Consider the following 20958-nt stretch of genomic DNA (forward strand, 5'->3'; position numbering starts at 1 on the left):
TGGGGTTTGATCGACTCAATCTACAATACTTATAAAATTGCTAGTTCAATTAATCTAGTCCAAATTAATACTTGGTTTAATCAATAGCTATATTGATTTAGACCCAATATGATTTAATCATAACCTAAGAAGCAATTCTAATGCAAAACTACTCATGCCCAACGATTTATGCACACACTAATTTTAGATCATAAAAATAATTTTCAGATCTAAATTTATTGAATAAAAAATAAGTTTTTAATTCTCGAAAGATTTTTAAAACATGCATGCCATCATATACAACATATATAAAAAATTTTAAATTTTTTAAAAATTAATTTTAGATCTAAACATGCCATCATATATCGTATACATAAAAAATTTAGATCACTGAAATTTAATTTCTAACCTACGCATGCTTTCTTATATCGCATATATGAATAAAAATTAGAACTAAAATACTTTTCAGATCTAAACATAAATATATACATCACATGTATGAGCCAAAATCAAAATTTTAAAAATAATTTTTAAAACTTTTATGCTACTTTCATATATATGAACATGTGGCTCTTATACCACTGTTGGATTTTCTACAGGTGCTGGTGCATGTGCATTTCAAAAATTTTTCTAAATCCAAAATGTAGTAAAAAATCAGATTAAAATAATTTTAATCTAAATATGCATTCATCATATGAAAGCACCTACGGATCTAGTTCATATGTTGAAATTAACATAAACTGATTTTAGGATAAATAAGAAAAATCTGTGATCAATTCACATACTTGAATCGTTTTTTCTTTGCTTCAAACCTGTAATAGAAGCTGAATCTAATTTAATTACTGGATCTAAGGTTGAGCAGATTTTGAATCAGCAATACAAGCATCATGTCTCTATGGATATCTATAGGACCGACCTAAATTATTTTATCTTGAATTCTGCTTGCTTGAACCGAAGGCCCGAATAGGTTTGAATCAAGCCTAGATAGGGATCAACCCTTGAATTCTTTTTGATTTTTCTTTCTTGATTCTTGAAGAAACTAAGAACCTTTCTTGATCCCTCAACTAATCAAGAAGAACTATTATCAAGAAGTGATTGTAACTAACTCCCAACAAACCTGAGAGGAAGAAGAAAAAACTAAAAGCCTTGGTGCCAACCTTTGACACCAGAGAAGAAGATGCCACCCACTTCTCTTCTAGATCCAATAGAGGATGCCTAGAGAGAGAGGGCATGGACTAGAGAGAGAAAGAGTTGAAAAGTATTGGAAACAATAAGGATGGTGGCAAGGGATGATAGAATAGAAGATAATGAAAAGAAGTAGGACTAAGATCCTTTAAATAGACGACATAAGAGTGTCTTAATCAAATTAAGATCCCTCCTCCTAATCATATTAGAAGTCCTAGTCTTAAAATACTTGGATCAAGTAAATGGAGCGCTACCCATTATTGACCCATGCCTACACCCAGTGCTAGACGTCCCATCATATAGAATCCAATTAAAAATTTTTAAATCAGCCCATATGGTTTCATAAATTCACTTCAAGGATTCTTGATCAAATTAAGATGAATAAAATTAAAAAACTCTTTCTTGATTTAATTCGAGCCATAAATTAAACATCTAACCAGTTGAGGCCATTGAATTAAATTTAATTAAGTTCAAATCAAGTGTAAAAATTGGCTAAAGCTTATCATACAAGCAAACCAATCACAAGAAGAATTGGGTTCACCTAGGTTCTAGCAAGATTAACATGAATTCAATAGGATTTTTCTAAATCCATATAAATTGTTACTTCATAAGCCCAATTATAACTAATCTAGATCTTCTCTCTTTATTTGTGACCCCATAGGTTCAATTCTGTCTGGTAGTGAAATATACCATGATCTCTATAATAGATATCATTAAAATTTTTTTCAGTGGGTCGGAGCAGTTCACTCTAACTCGACAAAGATTATTGATCCAGAATGATCCTATTAAGCTCTCACAATCCACCAATGACATCTAAAAATATGTAGTGACAATCCAGCAGAATCGAAATAGAACCTCTAGATATAGTTAATATATGATGCAATCTCTATATCGTGAATCCCGACTAAATGGCAGGTCATAGATAAATCGTTAAACCTCATCATCAGTCATATGATAGATCCGATCAACTCAAGTCTAATAATGATTTCAAATGAAAATTCTTTTTCATTAATCACATTGCTATGGCCATAGACTTGTGAACTCGACTTTTCATATCTCATAGAACTACTCCTCTCTATCAAGGACAATAGATCCTATCTAGATACACATTTTACTTCCATAGCTCAACCAACTGAGCTAACGTCCACTACAAAAACTCATAATTGAGTCAATGCTTATGTGTAGTCAAACTACAATAGTCTTACTGTGAGCAACTGTGACACCACAGGTCAAAAAATCAGTCATACAACTACAGCATCAAGATGATCACTAATGATTGGATAGAAATCTATGTGATCTCTCATATGGTCATGCTCAATGCTAATTGTTCTCTAACAACTACCCGCATTTGCCGCACAGTATCTCTATACTATAAATTAGAGACTCATCTACCCCGAAAGAAGCGAACTATGTGCCGATCTATCTGAATGGATCATCATCTTTATGACTATCTTATGATCAAGAGCAATTTAGGAATCGATCATACATGTCTCTAATTCTCAATAGTTGAGAATATGTATCGTAACACTAATTCCAAAGATGATTCAAGGATACATAATACTTGAATGGAAAAAGAAAACTTGCGCCTTATTGATTAAATCAATAGTTTAAATATAAATATATGTCATAAAATAAAAGTGTGTCAGCTAACAATTGATTTTTAGGACATACATCTAACATCTTGACTTAGTTTAAACACCAAGGCCTTTTTCTCCAATGTATGAAGAATATTTTGGAACAAATATATTGTAATTATAATGTTAAGTTGTCATTGTTGCAATGGCTTTGGAGGTGGTCTATTAGGTTGTATATATTAATTACAAAAATTTAATACTTTGACCATTATTTCATTATATTTAGCTATTATTTAATATTTAAACTATTCATCTAAATAAAATCATTTTTTTAGAAATTCAAATTTGTAAACTAACTGGAGAAAAGAATATATGATATTTTATCCAGTGAATAATTATTTGGTGGATAACATCATTGCATTTTTGATTTATTAACTAATATTTTATGTTATCATGATAAATAATGACCATGACAATAGTCAATACGTTAATCCTAAATAATCCAAGTCCAGGCATATTTGCATAAATAACATATGACAATTATAATGCCCAATAATGATTTCAGGCATCATCCACTGTAATTGGATTATGACATAGTTAATTCTGCATCTGAAGTCCTTTCCTGTTTGAAGGGCAGTGCTCCATACTCTGGCCTAGTTCATTTAAGAAATGTTTCTTGAAATTTTTAGAACCATCACCAAACATAGGGATGAAAGAGATTGGTTCCCATGCAAAATTTTTTGTGGTTTAAGCCTTGTGTCTGGTTTTTTTTCTGATGGAATTTAATTTTGGATATATGTAGCCTGGAATTGCATTGTAGCAAATATTTTCTCATGAATTCTTAAAGCATGTTTTATTCTGTACCAATCTCGGGCATGACGTCACTTCCATCTCCCGATGCACAAGGACCAGCTGGGCCAAGTACATCAGAATTTTTCTTAAAAAAACTTGCAGTATATTCCAAACTCATCTTGTGGACCGGCCCATGTTCTAGTTCTGGAGATATGAAAGATCTATCCAATGCTTGGGGCAAGATTTGTTGATACGTGAAATTTGATCGTACATATAATATGGACTAAACGCTATCCATACCAAACAAAGGTAAGTAATTAATATTGTCGTGTAACATGTCCAATGAGAAATTGGAAGTATCAAAAGACTTGTTCGATACTAGGTGAAACTTCCCAAGAGACGCGCTCACAGGGCGCCCTTTTTGGTCCCCTTTCACTAATTTTGTTGAACAAAGCCCCCATGAAATGTCTTCCATGGACTAATCTTCGTCAAATCTTAACATAGTCGCACCCTTTTTTTCCAGAAGTTAGAGCTGGAATTAGTCTTGTCCACAAGCTATACAATTGGTTCACTAGCACCAGCAAATCCATTTATCTCAAACCACATTTAGATGATTAGGATTATTTTTCAAAAGATACATAGTTACTTCTAGAATTTCCGATTTTGATACACTCTTTTTCAGTTGCATTTTCTCCGACACTAGCCAGAAATGTTCAGAGCCCTGTCGCGCCAGCATGCTTGTATATTCATGGTCCAATAGTTTGTTTATTTATTTATTTACTTTTATAGATTTCTTGATCCAGGCTGCTAGTATTGTAGTGTCCAATTTTTCTCTTGTTTACCTCCCCTTAGGTTTAGATTGTCTAACATAAATACTTGTCATGTTCCTATAGTTGAATCAGGATGGCCTACTAAAAAAATTAGGATCAGTTAAATGATTAAGATACACGATCACTGGTCTTAAGGGGTGTTTGGTTCGCAATTGGAACCAGAAACACAACGAGAATCAAAATGGATTGAAATCAGAATGTCAAATCTCCCAAAGTGTTTAGTTCACGATCGAAATCGGAATCGGAAACAAAATCGGAATGAAAATTTGAATTATTAGGAGGGAGTAGGGATTGAGTCCATTTCATTCTGAAATTAGAATTAGAATGAGTTCCTCTAAACTATATGATTAGAATAAAAGTCATCCATTCTGATTTCTATTTCAGGTCCCAATTGTCTCAATCAAACACCTCCTTAGTCAAAAAAATGCTACTTGTGCTCTCCCACTAACAGGTGTCAAATCCAGGAAAACGTAAGAAAGCTATAACATTTGACGAAATTCCTCAATATAATGGGATAGATATATGCGTGCATGGATCTGAGCTCCAAACTGGGGACAACCAGATGGCGGAACTAATAAACTTCTTTTTTAATCGACACGGGGTCAAGAAGTTACTTACAAACCTAGAGAATAGGGACCACAATGCAGTTTTCAGAATCTTTGGTTCTGCCATGGTGTAGTCTCCTTATCTTCATTACAAGATATAGAACTTCCAGCAGATTAAATTCTAGAACACTTTGATTCAATTCAATCATCGTGACATGCCAAACGGCAACATGATGTGTGTCGAAGAATTGCTCTCACCAAAGGTACCACTTGTGGAGCATTCAGCTGCCATCAACAAATGGTCTCCCTCTTTTTCATTCTTTACAACCTGAGGATGCTCGCTAGATGTTCTCAGCCCCTCTAGCTCTATAGCGACTTCTTTTATCGCAGGCCTTTCTTCCCCCTTCAAGCCCAGGCATCGGTTCGCGATCTCTGCAATAGCTACAAGCAGCTCAGGGGATCCTTCTTGCAGCACACATTCCTCCAAAATCTTCAAAAGATGGCCTTCCTTCACATGAGAACTGAACTGCAAAGCGAGATTGGTGAACTCCATAGATTTTGTTGGTACTACTGGCTTCTCACCTATTAGGAGCTCAACCAGAATCACCCCAAAACTATAGATATCACTCTTATCCGTGAACATGCCAGTGAAGAAGTATTCATGTTATGACCCAAGCCCAAAGTCCAAGCCCAATCAAAAAAAAAAAAGAAAAAAAAAAAGAAATTATCGGGAGGAAGAAGACTTTCAATGCCCAAGCCCAATCAAAAAAAAATAAAAAAATAAAAAAAAACAAAAGAATTAACGGGAGGAAGAAGACTCCCGTTGAGAGTCTTCTTCCTACTCTAATAAGGAGACCGAATCCAAGCGAAACCCTAAATCCTTCTTTATAAAACGGAAGCCCCTTCCTTCCTCATCCATCAATCACCAAAAAATCTCTCTTTCTCCTCCTCTTTCTCTCGATTTTTCTTGTTTCCTTGTTCTCAGATTGAAGGTTTTTACCGGCGATTTCGTGGCCCAAAAACACCACAAAGAGCAAGGTAATGAATCAAAGAATCCTCTCTTCAATTTCTTTTGATTATAAATCAAGATTTCTACTGATTTATTACGGTTTTTTTGGAAAAAAATTTGGGATTTTGAAACCCCTATTTTAGCCATCCGTGTGTGTATGTTTTCTGACGCCGCCCATCGCCGGCGAGCACCCAAACATGGAGCCGCAGCTGCGCCACCCTGGGTTGAACCCTCACTCACCGTTCCGACGAGACCTCCATGAGATTGGGACGGAGAAGAAGGGGTACCACGATTCTCTGTTCTGTTTAAACGAAGGAAGAAGAAGAGAGGGGAAAAAGAGAAAAGAAAAAGAAAAAATAAAAAAAATAAAGAAGGATTTTTTTTTAATAGCTTAGATGGATCAATCAAAAATTTTGGTTGCTATCACCAAGTCAATCCATATGGGGACATTGGATTTTAAGAATTTTATTTTAATTATGATAAAATTTTGATCAAAATATAATATTGTGACATACCAGATTCAGAGAAGGATTTTCAGGATTTATAGGATCTATAGTTTGAATTGCTTTTGAGGTAAGTAGTATTTTATCTTTACTAAATTTATCTGATAAATTATAAATTTAAATCATATTAATTCATGGTATGCTTATGATTGAAGATATTCGTTGAAATTAATTATGATGATATATGATTATAAAGAATGATATAATTGATTGATTCGAATACCATTTATTTATATTATTATTAAAATAATATATGAAATTGAAAGATGATATGATTTGACAACTTGACTATACAAAGAATCTCATCAATGGGGGTTAATACGTTGGCAATTAATTTATCCTGAAGATTTATGTCGTCGGCGAGACCAGTGACATGTCGCCAGCGAGACCAGCGACAAACTGTCAGCGAGACCAGCGGTTCCAAAGAACTTTGCTGTTAAATAATTCACAGCTTACTGCAAGAAGATACGCGATGTCATGACCCTGCCATAGGAGAAATATGGTTATAGTTCATGGTTGATAAGAAGAACTTAAAAAATTTGATACTTTGAGATGATAAGCATAATTTAAAATTATGATGAATTGAAAATTTATATATGAATATTTGATAGTGCGATGAATTAAAATATGAATTCTTGAACTCATATATTTATTATGTTATTATCAGTAAACTGAATGTGTAACATTATTGCATGATTTATTCAGTTAAAGATATATATTGTTTACTGGGCTATTTAGTTCATAATGAGTTCTCTATTTTCTTTTACAAATTCAAAAAATTAGCATGATGCGGGATTTCTATTAGGAGTGCGATTAGAGATGGAGTTAGCTTACTTTATTTGATTTAAGATTTCGTTAGAATTGATGCAAGATTCTATTTTAATGTTGACTTTGTCAAACTTTTACTTTTCTTTTGACACTAAGTCTTGATTTGTTATTTGAACTAAAGTTTGATCATTAAAAATTAAATTTTATTTAGCTTTTTGTTTATGATATCATGATGAGATGCCTTGCATGTTTATAGGAAGAGTTTCTTATGAGTATGCGGTGGTTGCTATGACCTTCGATTCACAATCTCGGATCAAGGGTGTGATAATTTATATGGTATTAGAGTATAAGTAAATAGATAAAGACTTGTAGAATAGAATGAGTGAGTGATGGGTAGATATTAGGGATATTGGGATGTTGTGAACTGACCTATCTTAAATAAGTTTATAACTTTATTAAGGATAAGTTATCATTCCAATTTGACATAGATCAATATGCCTCCACGACAAATGAAGAATACTCAAGGAGCTATAAGAAGGACATCAAACCCACTTGGTGACAACACTCCCCAATTGAATAGTGGCACCTCTCAGCAAGAGAGAATCATTGACCCTACTAAAAATACTCCGACAGTGCAGGAAGAGCTGAACATGACCCAGTTAATGTAGACCCTAGTCGGAGTAGTGCAAACACAGCAATAGTTGCTTCAACTAGAACAAACACAACAATATGTGTAGCCACATCAGCATCCTCCACCGACACATGGACATGGAGAATATCTAGTGTAGAGAAACATCGTGGAGTTTAAGAAGCTAGCTCCTCTCACCTTCAAAGAGACCATCGAGCCACTAGAAGCTGACAACTGGATTATGGAGATGGAGAAGGCATTTGCCATGCAAGAATGCCACGATGATGAGAAGATCCGCTATACAGCATATCTGTTACAAAGTGAGGCATACAACTGATGGCGGATACTTAAACAAAAATATGAACATGATAAGATACTACTCATATGGGAGAGATTTCGAGGTGAATTCTTTGACAAGTGCTTTTCTCGATGTGTCAGAATACAGAAAGAGTAAGAGTTCATTCATTTGAAATAGGAGAACAGATCTGTTGCAGAGTATGAAGTTAAATTCATGGAGTTAGCCAAGTTTGTTTCAAGATTAGTTGAAATTGAGCAAGATAGAGTGCATAAATTTGAAATGAGGTTGAAAACAAGAATTAAAAAATAAATTATACCCTATAAGTTAACTACTTATGCCTCAGTTATGAATAAAGCTTTAATAATTGAGAGGGAGGTTAATGAAGCACATGCTGAGAGAGAACGAAATCAGAAAAAGAGAAATAAGTTTGGTGAAACTCAAGGACGAAATTAGAACAATAAAGGTCCAGTAAAAAAGTCAGCAAATGATAAGAGTCGTAAGAATGAGATGGCTAGATATTCGAGATGTGGCCGAAGAGATCATAAGTCTTCTAATTGCCCATGGAATACTAATTCTTGTTTTAGCTGTAGACAAAAGGGACACAAAATTGCAGATTGCCCTAAAAGGAACGAGAATAGATCCACTCAAACAAAGGATGGAGGTCAAAAATCGAAAACTCAAGGAAGAGTTTATGCACTCACGCAACAGGATGCTTAGGCCTCCAATGCTGTGGTGACAGGTACTATTCCTATATCTGGTATCTATGCTTCTGTCTTATTTAATTTTGATGCTACATATTTTTTTATATCTACTATTTTTATTAGACAACATGATATAGTATGTGAATCTATGAAAACTAAATTATATGTTGAGACACCAGTAGGTGGTATTTTGAGTACCGAACCTATGTGCAAGTCATGTAGTATCAGAATAGGAGAAAGAGAATTACCGACAAATTTGGTGGTCCTGGATATGCATGATTTTGGTGTCATTCTAGGAATAGATTGGCTTGCTACTTATCATTCCTCTGTGGATTGTCATGAAAAGAGAGTGAACTTTCAAATACCAGGTGAATTAATATTCAATTTTGATGGAAGTACAGGAATCACCCCTCTACGTATCATTTCATTTGTGCAAGCCAGACAGATGCTAAGAAAGGGATGTAGAGGTTATCTAGTATCGATAAAAAATATAGAATATGATGAATTGAGGTTATAGGATATTCCTATTGTGAATGAATTTTCAGATGTATTCATTGATGATTTATCCAGACTACCATCAGATAGAGAAATTAAATTTATCATTGAGTTGGCACCCAATGTTGGTCCGATTTTTAAAGCCCCTTATCGAATGGCCCCTATGGAGTTGAAAGAGTTAAAAGATCAGTTACAGGATTTGTTGGATAAGGATTTTATAAGACCCAATGTATCTCCTTAGGGAGCTCCAGTTTTGTTTGTAAAAAAAGAAAGATAGAAGTATGAGGCTTTGTATCGACTATAGAGAGTTAAATAAGATTACTATCAGAAATAAGTATCCTCTGTCTCGAATTGATGATTTGTTTGATCAGTTACAAGGTGCACAAGTTTTTTCTAAAATTGATCTTCATTCAGGATATCATCAATTAAAAATCAAAGCAGAGGACATACCAAAGACTGCATTTAGAACTCGTTATGGACACTAAATTTTTGGTAATGCCATTTGGGTTAACCAATGCTCTAGCGGCCTTCATGAATTTAATGAATAGAATATTCAAATCCTATCTTAATAAATTTATTGTCGTGTTTATTGATGATATCTTGGTATATTCAAGAAATAAATTAGAACATGAGGAATATTTGCGGTGTGTACTACAAATATTAAAAAAAAAAATTATGCCAAATTACAGAAGTATAATTTTTGATTGGATAAAATAGTATTTTTGGGACACATCGTGTCTAAAGATAAAATTTTTGTGGATTCAACGAAAGTGAAAGCTGTGGTGCAGTGAACAGTCCCATAAATATTTTTGAGATTCAGAGTTCTTTGAAAATGATAGGTTATTACAGATGATTTATGGAAGGATTCTTCCGTATAGCGGCATCTTTGACTCATCTTACTCAAAAAAGAGTTAAATTTGAGTGGACCGAGGATTGTGAATAAAGTTTTCAAGAGTTAAAAACAACGATTAGTTTCAGCCCCTATCCTTACTATACCAACAGAAAATAAAGGATTCACAATATATAGTGATCCAACTAAAAAGATACTTGGTTGTGTATTGATGCAATATGGTAAGGTAGTGGCTTACGCCTCAAAACAATTGAAGCCATATGAACAGAATTATCTGACACATGATTTGGAGTTGGCAGCAGTGATTTTTGCCCTGAAAATCTGGAGACATCATTTATATGATGTGCAGAGTGTGAAGTGTTGATCGATCATAAGAGTTTGAAGTATATTTTTATACAGAAAAAATTAAATATGAGACAGAGAAGGTGGTTAGAACTGTTAAAAGATTATGATTTAACAATTCATTATCATTTCGAGAAAGCTAATATTGTTGCTGATGCCCTTAGTAGAAAATTTATAAAAAATTTGGCTATTTTAATCACACATCAACGTTAAATATTGGAGGATATAAGAAAACTGAAGTTAGATATTCGAGTATATGACTCAGCTGTACAATTAGCCAACATGAGGGTTCAGCCAACACTTATTGAAGGAATTAAAATCATCCAGAATGGTGATCCACAATTAATAAAAATAAGAGATTCAGTGGAAGCTAGTGTTCAATTTGAATTTAAGATACATAATGATGGTTCATTGAGGTTTGAAAATAGAATTTGCATATCCAATGATTCAATACTCAAACAAGAAATACTTTAGAAAACCCATCAGATCGATTATATAGTCTATCTGGGAGGTACTAAGATGTATAAAGACTTAAAAAAAATATACTGATGGAATAATATGAAGAGAGAGATCGTTCAATTTGTGGCTTAATATTTGGTGTGTCAACAGATTAAAGCTGAATATTAGAGACCCGCAGGACTACTTCAACCTCTCGATATTCCAATATGAAAGTAGGAACATATCATTATGGACTTTGTAATTGGACTACCTAAGACTTTAAGTAATAATGATGTAGTCTGGGTGATTGTGAATCGATTGACAAAGTCTGTACACTTTCTACTAATTAGAATTGGGTTCACTTTGGAAAAACTAGCAAAATTATATATGAAAGAAATCATAAGGCTATATAGAATTTTAGTGATCATTGTATCGGATCGAGACATCAGATTTATATCATAATTTTGGAAGAACTTACACAAGGCATTAAGAATAAAATTGAACTTTAATACAGCCTTTCATCCACAGATTGATGGCCAGTCAAAGAGAACTATTTAGATCTTAAAAGATATATTGAGAACTTGTATTTTATATATGAAAGATTCATGGGATGAGCATCTAGCTTTGATTGAGTTTGCTTATAATAACAATTATCAGGCTAGCATTGGTATGGCACCTTGTGAAGTATTATATGGTAGAAGATACCGATCACCGATTCACTGAGATGATGTTGACGAACAGAGAATATTGGGTCCCGAACTTGTTCAACAAGCAGTCAAAAAGATTTAATTAATCAAAGAGCAACCTTAGATAGCACAAAATAGATAAAAAAATTATGCAGATAATAGGAGACAGAAATTAAAATTTTAAATTGGTAACCATGTATTTTTCAAAGTATCTCCTTCAAAAGGAATCTCAAGATTTGATATTTGTGGTAAATTGAATCCTAGATATGTGGGTCCATTCGAGATTTTGAAAAGAATTAATGAGGTAGCTTATAGACTTGCCTTACCACCTTCACTTATTGGAGTGCATGATATTTTTCATATTTTTATGTTGAAAAAATATTTATCAGATCCAAGTCACATCGTGAAATTTGAACCCTTGTAAGCTAGAAAAGATCTATCATATGAAGAATATCCTATACAGATATGGACTGTAAAGAATAAGTGCTAAGGCATCGTAATATTTTCTATGTCAAGGTACAGTAGAGTTGACATTCGGAAAGAGAATTCACTTGAAAACTAGAGGAAGAAATGAAGCAGAAATATCCTCAGCTCTTCAAGACCACAGGTATGAAAAATTTCAAGGATAAAATTTTTTTTGAGGGGAAAAATGTTATGACCCAAGCCCAGAGCCCAAGCCCAATAAAAAAAAAAAAAAGAAATTAATGGGAGGAAAAAGACTCTCGTTGAGAGTCTTCTTCCTACCCTAATAAGGAGATCGAATTCGAGCAAAGCCCTAAACCCTCCTCTATAAAATGGGAGCCCCTTCCTTCCTCGTCCGTCAATCATCGAAAAATCTCTCTTTCACCTTCTCTTTCTCCCAATTTTTTTTTGTTTTTTTGTTCTCGGATTGAAGGCTTTTGCAGGCAATTTTGTGGCCCATAAACACCACAAAGAGCAAGGTAATAAATCAAAGAATCCTCTCTTCAATTCTTTTTGATTATAAATCAAGATTTTTATCGATTTATTGTTGTTTTTTTTGAAAAAAAATTAAGATTTTAAAATTCCTATTTTGGCCGTCTGTGTGTGTGTATTTTCTGGCACCGCCCATCACCGACGAGCACCCGAACATGGAGCCATGGCTGTGCCACCCTGGGTTGAACCCCCACTCATCGTTCCAGCGAGACCTCCATAAGATTGGGATGGAGAAGAAGGGGTACCACGGTTCCCTGTTCTATTTAAACGAAGGAAGAAGAAGAGAGGAGGAAAAGAAAAAAGAAAAGAAAAAAAATAAAAAAGGGTTTTTCTTTAGTAGCTTAGATGGACCAATCAAAAATCTTGGACACTATCACCTAGTCAATCCATATAAGAACATTGGATTTTAGAAATTTTATTTTAATTATGATGAAATTTTGATCAAAATATGATATTTTGACATATCAGGTTCAGAAAAAGATTTTCAAGTTTTATAGGATCCATAGTTTGGATTGCTTTTGAGGTAAGTAGTGTTTTATATTTACTGAATTTATTTGATAAATTATAAATTTGAATCATATTAATTCATGGTATGTTTATGATTGAAGATATTTATTGAAATTAATTATAATGATGTATGATCATAAAAAATGATATGATTGATTGATTCGAATATTATTTATTTATATTATTATTAAAATAATATATAAAATTAGAAAATGATATGATTTAACAATCTGACTATGTAAAAGATCTCGTCAATAGATGTTAATACGTTGGTAATTGATTTATCCTGCAGATTTATGTTGCCAGCGAAACCAACGACAAACCACCATCGAGATTAGCGGTTCCAAAGAACTTTGCTACCAAATGATTTGCAGCTTACTGCAAGAAGATATATGGTGTCATGATTCTGCCACAGAAAAAATATGGTCATAGTTCATGGTTAATAAGAAGAACTTAAAAAATTTGATAATTTGAGATGACAAGCATAATTTAAAATTATGATAAATTAAAAATTTATAAATAAATATTTGATAGTGTAATAAATTAAAATATAAATTTTTGAACTCATATATTTATTATGTTATTATCAGTAAACTAATATGTGTAACATTATTGTCTGATTTATTCAGTTAAAGATATACATTGCTTACTGGGCTATTTAGCTCATGATAAGTTCTCTATTTTTTTTTATAGATTTAAAAAATTAGCGTAATACGGGATTTCTATTGAGAGTGCGATTAGAGATGGAGTTAGCTTACTTTATTTGATTTAAGATTTCTTCAGAATTGATGCAAGATTTTATTTTAATATTAACTTTGTCAAATTTTTACTTTTCTTTTGACACTGAGTTTTAATTTATTATTTGAACTAAGGTTTGATCATTAAAAATTAAAATTTATTTAGCTTTTTGTTTATGATATCATGATGAGATGCCTTGCATGCTTATAAAAAGAGTTTCTTATGAGTATGCGGTAGTTGCCATGACCTTCGACTTATAATCTCAGATCGGGGGCGTGACAATTCAAGATCTAGGTATCCAAAGGTTCCCCATATCAAAGATTCAAGTCTTTTCTCATTGAATGGAACTAGCCTTTCAGTTTCAAAATCAGATACTTTAGCCGTGTAGTTCTCATCCAAGAGTATGTTGCTCGGCTTGACATCTCTATGAATGATAGGTATGGAAGATGCGGAGTGCAGGTAAGCCAATGCTCCTGCTACTGCTGCTGCGATCCTCAAACGACACTCTAAGGATAATTAGGCTTTGCGACCTTCACTGTGTAAGTGATGAGAGAGGGTTCCATTGGGCACAAATTCGAAAACGAGCAATGGAACTCTGGTTTCTAGGCAACACCCCAAGAGCTTCACCACATTTCTGTGGTTGATCTGGGAAAAGACCACCAGCTTATTTATAAATTGCTCAATTTCGATATCATCGGATATCTTGGATTTCTTGATTGTCACGATGCTTTGGTCTGGAGGTATTCCTTTACAGATTGTCCCGATCGACACCACCTGGGCCGAGGATATGGCTCTCCATGTGGTTGTTAGTTGCTTTTACGAGCTTCTCTGTTGTAAACATCCTTATCACTGGAGCACTACCTTCTCGCGAAGAGATTTGCTGTTGTAACAGAAGACCTCCATTTTTTTGAAGAACTTCTCCTTGAGTTTAATGTGCCTTATCTTCTGTTAGGATTTGATGCCTCAAGATTCAATTCATATTGAGCCCACAACAAGGTCTGTGATGATGAATAGAGTCCAACGAGCTCAAGATCACCTCAAATGGAGTTCGGATGATCGAGATACGCTTGATTGAAGTTGGTATAAAGTTTGGAGTGGCGGAGGACCGACGGTGATCGACGATGGGCTGGCGGAGCGGCGGTGGCACGACAGCGCACGGCTCGGGCGCACAGAGCCCGGCCCAGTGTGCGGAGCGCATCCCAGGTCCGGGCGCTCGTGCGGGGGTGCGGCCCAAGCGCGGGCGCACGCGTGCGGGCGTGGCCTAGGCTCGATGCGTGGGGGCGGGCGCGGCCCAAGCCCTCACGCATGCGTGCAGGCTCAGCTCCCTGATCTCCCAGTCTATGGTGGATCGGACGGTCCATGGCCGGGCACATGGACTGCATGGGCATTTCCCATAGGTTTCTCATAGTCCACCATGGACCGACAGCCATTTTACTCACGTTTGTCGCGGTCTACGGCTTATTTCGTAGATCATGTCACAATCTGACAGTTCTAGGTGCTACCGGTCGTGATCCAAGGGTCCAGAGAGTTTTCTGGATGTTGTAGGAGTCTATATCCTATTTTAACTTGGGTTTTAAGGTTATAAAAGGCCCTGTTAGTGAACAAAGACCGTATGGTGGTGTGGTGCGGCTTTGATCGATGAAGAAACCAGAGAACAGGAGCACCGTACCGACAGGAGCAAAAGCAGAGATTTTTAGCAGACTGTTGGACAACGGACAGTGGTTCCTTCAGAGGTTCAGGGGGATCTTCTTAGAGAGAGAGCTTTTGTGAGGGAGAACTTCCTGTGAGGAAGAGATTGGATGTACAAGGATTGAGGATGTGATCTCCTCTTGTAATTTTTCTTCTCTTTTCTCATAGTAAACTTTACATGCCCCGTGGAGGCGAGCTTTTTTTTGGCTGATCCACGTATTTGATTGTTTCTATTTTATTTCTTCATTCTTTCTGCTGTGACATGCGATATCGAAAAGATCTTAAAAGATGATATTCTGGCCAGACATCCACCATCAAGTGGTATCAGAGCAAGGCGGTACCAGGATGTAGATTGCAGCAGTAGTGAGCAAGATTAAAGATGGAGAAGACATGATCAATCAAGATGGAGATCAATAAGTTTGATGGAAAGAGAAATTTCTCCTTGTGGCCGATAAGGGTGAAGGATGTGCTCATCCAGCAAGAGTTGATCGATGTTCTGCTATGCGAGGTGAAGCCGACCACCATAGAGGTGCAGGATTGGAGACAGTTATAGATGCAAGTAGTGAGTACCATCCGCATATAGCTAGTGGATGAGGTGGTGATCCATGTGCTTAGCGAGACTTCTCCAATGGTGCTGTGGTCAAAACTCAAGGAGTTGTATATGATAAAATCTCTCACCAACACTCTTTTTCTCTGAAGACAGTTCTACCAACTGTGGATGACTGAAGGACAGAGCATGCAGGAGCATCTCAATCACTTTCAGAAGATCCTCACCGATGTCCTCAGTATTGGTGAGAAAATTGAGGAGAAGATCAGAATGCTGGTCTTGCTAGCGTCACTTCCTCCTTCGTATGAGTCCTTGATGGCTAGTCTTCTATTGGGGAAGAGCACCATCAAGATGGACGAGGTCACCGTGGTGATTCTCCAGAATGAGGTTCTCAGGAGGGAGAACCCAGCTTAGAGCTCAGACGGTGGTAGCTTAGCTTTAGTGATTTTTGGAGGAGTAGAAGGCAGTAGATAGAGCGATAGGAGATCACAATGAGGACGGTCCAAGTTCAGAATGTAGCGAACTTCTTTTCAGCAGTAGATTTTAGATTCTGCGTGTATCTATCATGTATGTTGCAGAGAAGAGCAGTTTGACTCTCTGGAGAATAGTGAGGGTACTGTTTATCTATCAGATAGATCGAGCTGTGCAATCAGAGGCATCAGGACGGTCAGCTGGAGGACACATGATGGTGCAGTGAGAAGATTGGGAGAGCGATACATATCCGATTTTAGACAGAACCTTATCTCACTGAGCAAATTGAATTCGAGAGGCTATAAGACGGTAGCTGATGGAGGAATCTTGAAGGTGCTATGCGGCGATAAGATTATTCTGGAGGAGAAGAAGAAGATGAGAGGATATTACTATTTGGCAGGGAGTCCAGTGCAAGGTAGAGCTTCGGGAGCTAGGAGGAGTCCAGAGAGAGGTGGAGCTCCAGGTGGAGGTAGATCGGACATGAGATGCGAGACTCGAAAGGATGAGAGGCGATATCGCAAGGTGAGATTCTTATTGCCGCAGGATGATATCCCGAGAAGGTCTCAAGTCAGGAGAAGCATAGCATATGATGGAGATGAGATCGAGCGATCTGGCTCGACTCCCATGTCTGCCCATCCATGATTAGCAGATGATTGCCCCAGGATATGGAGGCGAGGAGATCCAGAAGCTCTCAGAATCAGGAGGAGGCTGAATATCGAGTTGTGATAGAGATTATTTAGATTTGATGTCTCGAGATTCAATTTATATTGAGTCCACAATGAGGTCCGTGATGATGAATGGAGTCCAACGAGCCCAAGATCACCTCAAACAGAGTCTGGATGATCGAGATACATTTGATTGAAGTTGGCATGAAGTCCGGAGCGACGGAGGACTGGTGGCGGGCGGCGGAGTGGTGGTGGCATGGCAGCACACGGCCCGGGTGCGTAGAGCCCGACTCAGTGCGTGGAGCACGTCCCAGGCCTGGGTGCTCGTGTGGGGGCACGGCCCAGGCTCAGCTCCCTGATATCCTGATCCATGGTGGACCGGACGGTCCATGGCCGGGCGCATGGACCACATGGGCATTTTCCATGGATTTCTCGTGGTCCACCATGAACCGACAACCATTTCACTCGTATTTCTCGCGGTCTACAGCTTATTTCGTGGACCACATCGCGATCCGATGGTTTCAAGTGCTGTCGGTCGTGATCCAAGGGTCCAGGGAGTTTTCTGGGTGCTGTAGGAGTTTATATCCTATTCTAACTTGGGTTTTAAGGCTATAAAAGGCTCTGTTCGTGAACAGAGATCGTGTGGTGATGTGGTGCGACTTTGATCAGCAAAAAAATCAGAGAACAGAAGCACTGTACCGACAGGAGCAAAAGTAGGGGCTTTTAGCAGACTGTTGGAAAGCAGATAGCGGTTGCTTCAGGGATTCAGAGAGGTCTTCCTAGAAAGAGAGCTTTTGTGAGGAAGAGCTTCTTGTGAGGGAGAGATTGGGTGTACAAAGATTGAGGGTGTGATCTCATCTTATAATTTTTCTTCTCTTTTCTCATAGTAAAGTTTGTATATCCCGTGGAGGCGAGTCTTTTTTTGGCTGATCCACGTATTTGATTATTTCTATTTTATTTCTTCTTTCTTCTTATTATGATGTACGGTATCGAAAAGATTCTGAGAGATGATATCCTGATCAGACATCTACCGTCATCTTTTTCATAACCAGATAAAGCCAAGAGCCAAGGATAGTCAGAATTATGAGACCAAACCCCACACCTACAAGAATAACCCGAGGTAAGTTGCAAGTTTATATATGTACATGTGAATTAACTAGGCCCTTTCATCCGGGATGTATGTCATGCACGAAGATTTAATAACCCTTGGTTTGATTGTGTAGAGAGCCTTAGAAGCCAAAGGAGGAACTTGGATACAGATTTGCAGCCGCTTCCATTTTTCCTGCCATCCCCATTCATGTGCCAAGGGCAAGAGCAGGTATGACTTCCTGAGGTATTCTTACATCTTTCTATGGAGGGTGAAGATGTGCATTCATCAATGTCTAGAGAGTAGCCAATAAGATGTTAGAAAGAATACGGAGAGAGTACTAAGATATTCCCACTTAAGCATGCAAGCAAAAATCTAAGATAACATAAGAAGTCACCAAATCTAACAAGAAAAATAATTGACCAAAAAATTAAAGGAAAAAAAAAAGAGCTTTACATTAAGAGTCATGTACATAATAAAATTTTTAGATAGACCAGAAAATTGGCAAAAAAAATTGTTTTCTCTTTGTTAAGTATGCCTTGAATTTCTTATGAAGACCTGTATAAGCGTGCATTTAATCCCTCATAGGCTATTTTCTAAGTTGATCTTAATTACTCGTGTGGGATAAAAAAAATTAAATAATATGTTTTGATTAGTTTTGCGGGATAAGATCCTAGGACGTGACAAGTGAAACTAGAGCCTAGATTTTGAATCATAGGGTTTAAGTACAAGTGCACAAGGCTCAGGTGCATCGGGCACACGAGTTGGCCGCACAAATTGCGGGTCTTTTATGCATGGGTCGAGGAGCGATTATGTGCAAGTGTGGGGCCTGACTGAAGTTGTGCATTTGGCTGACGTATGGGGGTAGTGATGGTGAAACAGGCATGCAATGCAGGTCACAAGCAAGGGAATGCTGGGAGGTGCTCTCTTCTTCTCAAATTGATCCTCTGAAATAAATTGGACCTCTAAAATAAGGAATGGAATCTTCTACGGTATTCAAAAAATATCATAGAATATTATATATATTTTAAAATATTCATCAAAAAATAGATAATTATATAATATTTATTTAAATTATTCAAATATTTTTAAGATTTATTCATTTCTATTTTTTTACTATTTTAACGCATGCGCATAAGCGCGTACGATCACCCATCTTTTGATAGACGTCTCCGAAGCATGCATAGTATCCTGCGATACTTTTTAAGTACTGTAGAGTATCCTTTTCCAATAAAATAAATAAACCAGCTAATTGTAGGAGAAACATTACCTTGGCATCCATCTTCTAGATAAGGGTTGTCTTCAAATCCTTCCGAGCAATTGCAACGGTATCCCCATCTATTGGTGGAGTTCATGCAGTAGTTGTGTGTTACAGTTGGTTTCTGGTTGACGACAGAAGATAAAGAAATGCGGTGATGGAATAATCTGCAAAAAAATTCGGGCCGGAGGATGGTGCTTCGGTGAGGACCCTCCGACGCTCAAGTCAGAATATGCAAATAAAGAAGCAGAGTTTTGAGTTTAATAAAAATGGATTACTTATCTGAATCTTCGAAGTTTGGTATTTATAGAGAAGACGACTGTGTAATCATTTTTGGAAGACTGATCGATCGAATCTGGCACAATGATTTTTGTCGTAATTCTCTGAATCAGACAGTTATACTGGCGAGATTCCCTGGATCAAACAGATATTTCGGCATGATTTTCTGAATCAGGCAGTTACACTTAGATAGGAATGACAGTTGTGGCTAGTTAATACTGGCCTTTTATACTTAGGTCTGGTTGATCCACTTCCAAAAGATCAGAAAGTGTGGCGCGCCAACTAAGAATTGAGACTGACAGCTTTCCAACCAAGGCTTGGTTAGATGGGCTGATCTGGAAGTCTAACTGACCTACAGTTGTTATATTGACCAGAGATTGTCCCATTATGGCAACCAAATAAAGATCGGATGCATCTGGAGGTCGACTAGCTGATCCTTCGATTGAGGGTCAGAACAGACATTTAGTCCGACTATGAGTCGGGCCGACCACAACAATCAGGTTGCCTGAGAGATGCCGACATGGACTTGCTAGGTCACAATGGGCTTAAGTCTCCATACACCACCTGCCCATTTCAAATTACTCCTAACAGATACCCCCTACTCCCTAGTCCGAGCTCTAGTCGGGCTATGAGAGTATTTATTCTGGCATTCTGAATGATCGGGGATGTGAAAAGCCTTTTTAAACTACATGCCTGGGTGTAATTTTTCAAGCAAAAAAATAATCAAACTAATGATAAAATTTTTGAAATCTGCATGGATGCCACTCCAGATGCCGCTCTTTTTTGTTGGGATGCATTAAATGTGGAGGCCGTTAGCCAGTTGTTGAGCTAATAAAGGCTTGACGCGTGGTTCATTTTAAGAATTGGTATTGACTTGACGTCCTTCAAGAGACATGCGTCTTTCTACTTAAAGGGATGGCTTCTTCTGCTTTATCTCCCCTTATTCTGTTTTATTTGTGAAGTCTTTTCCTCCATTTTTCTTGCTCCTATGTTCTCACAGATAGATTTCCTTCTTTCTTCACTATGTGAAGAACTCTTGGAAGATAGTTACCTCCTTTCGATTTCTTACTTGAAGGTTAGTCCCTCTTACTTTCTTTTTTGGTATTTTCTTTCTTTCATTTTTTTCCTTAGGTCTCTGCT

General features: G+C 36.7%; 1 pseudogene; it reads right to left on the reverse strand.

Annotated features, from left to right (window-relative positions):
• Positions 1-5110: 5110 nt before the first annotated feature.
• On the reverse strand, positions 5111-19978 carry LOC105049576 (wall-associated receptor kinase 5-like; annotated as a pseudogene).
• Positions 19979-20958: the final 980 nt, after the last annotated feature.

Source organism: Elaeis guineensis, chromosome 8 (assembly GCF_000442705.2).
Source record: "Elaeis guineensis isolate ETL-2024a chromosome 8, EG11, whole genome shotgun sequence".
Lineage (NCBI taxonomy): Eukaryota > Viridiplantae > Streptophyta > Magnoliopsida > Arecales > Arecaceae > Elaeis > Elaeis guineensis.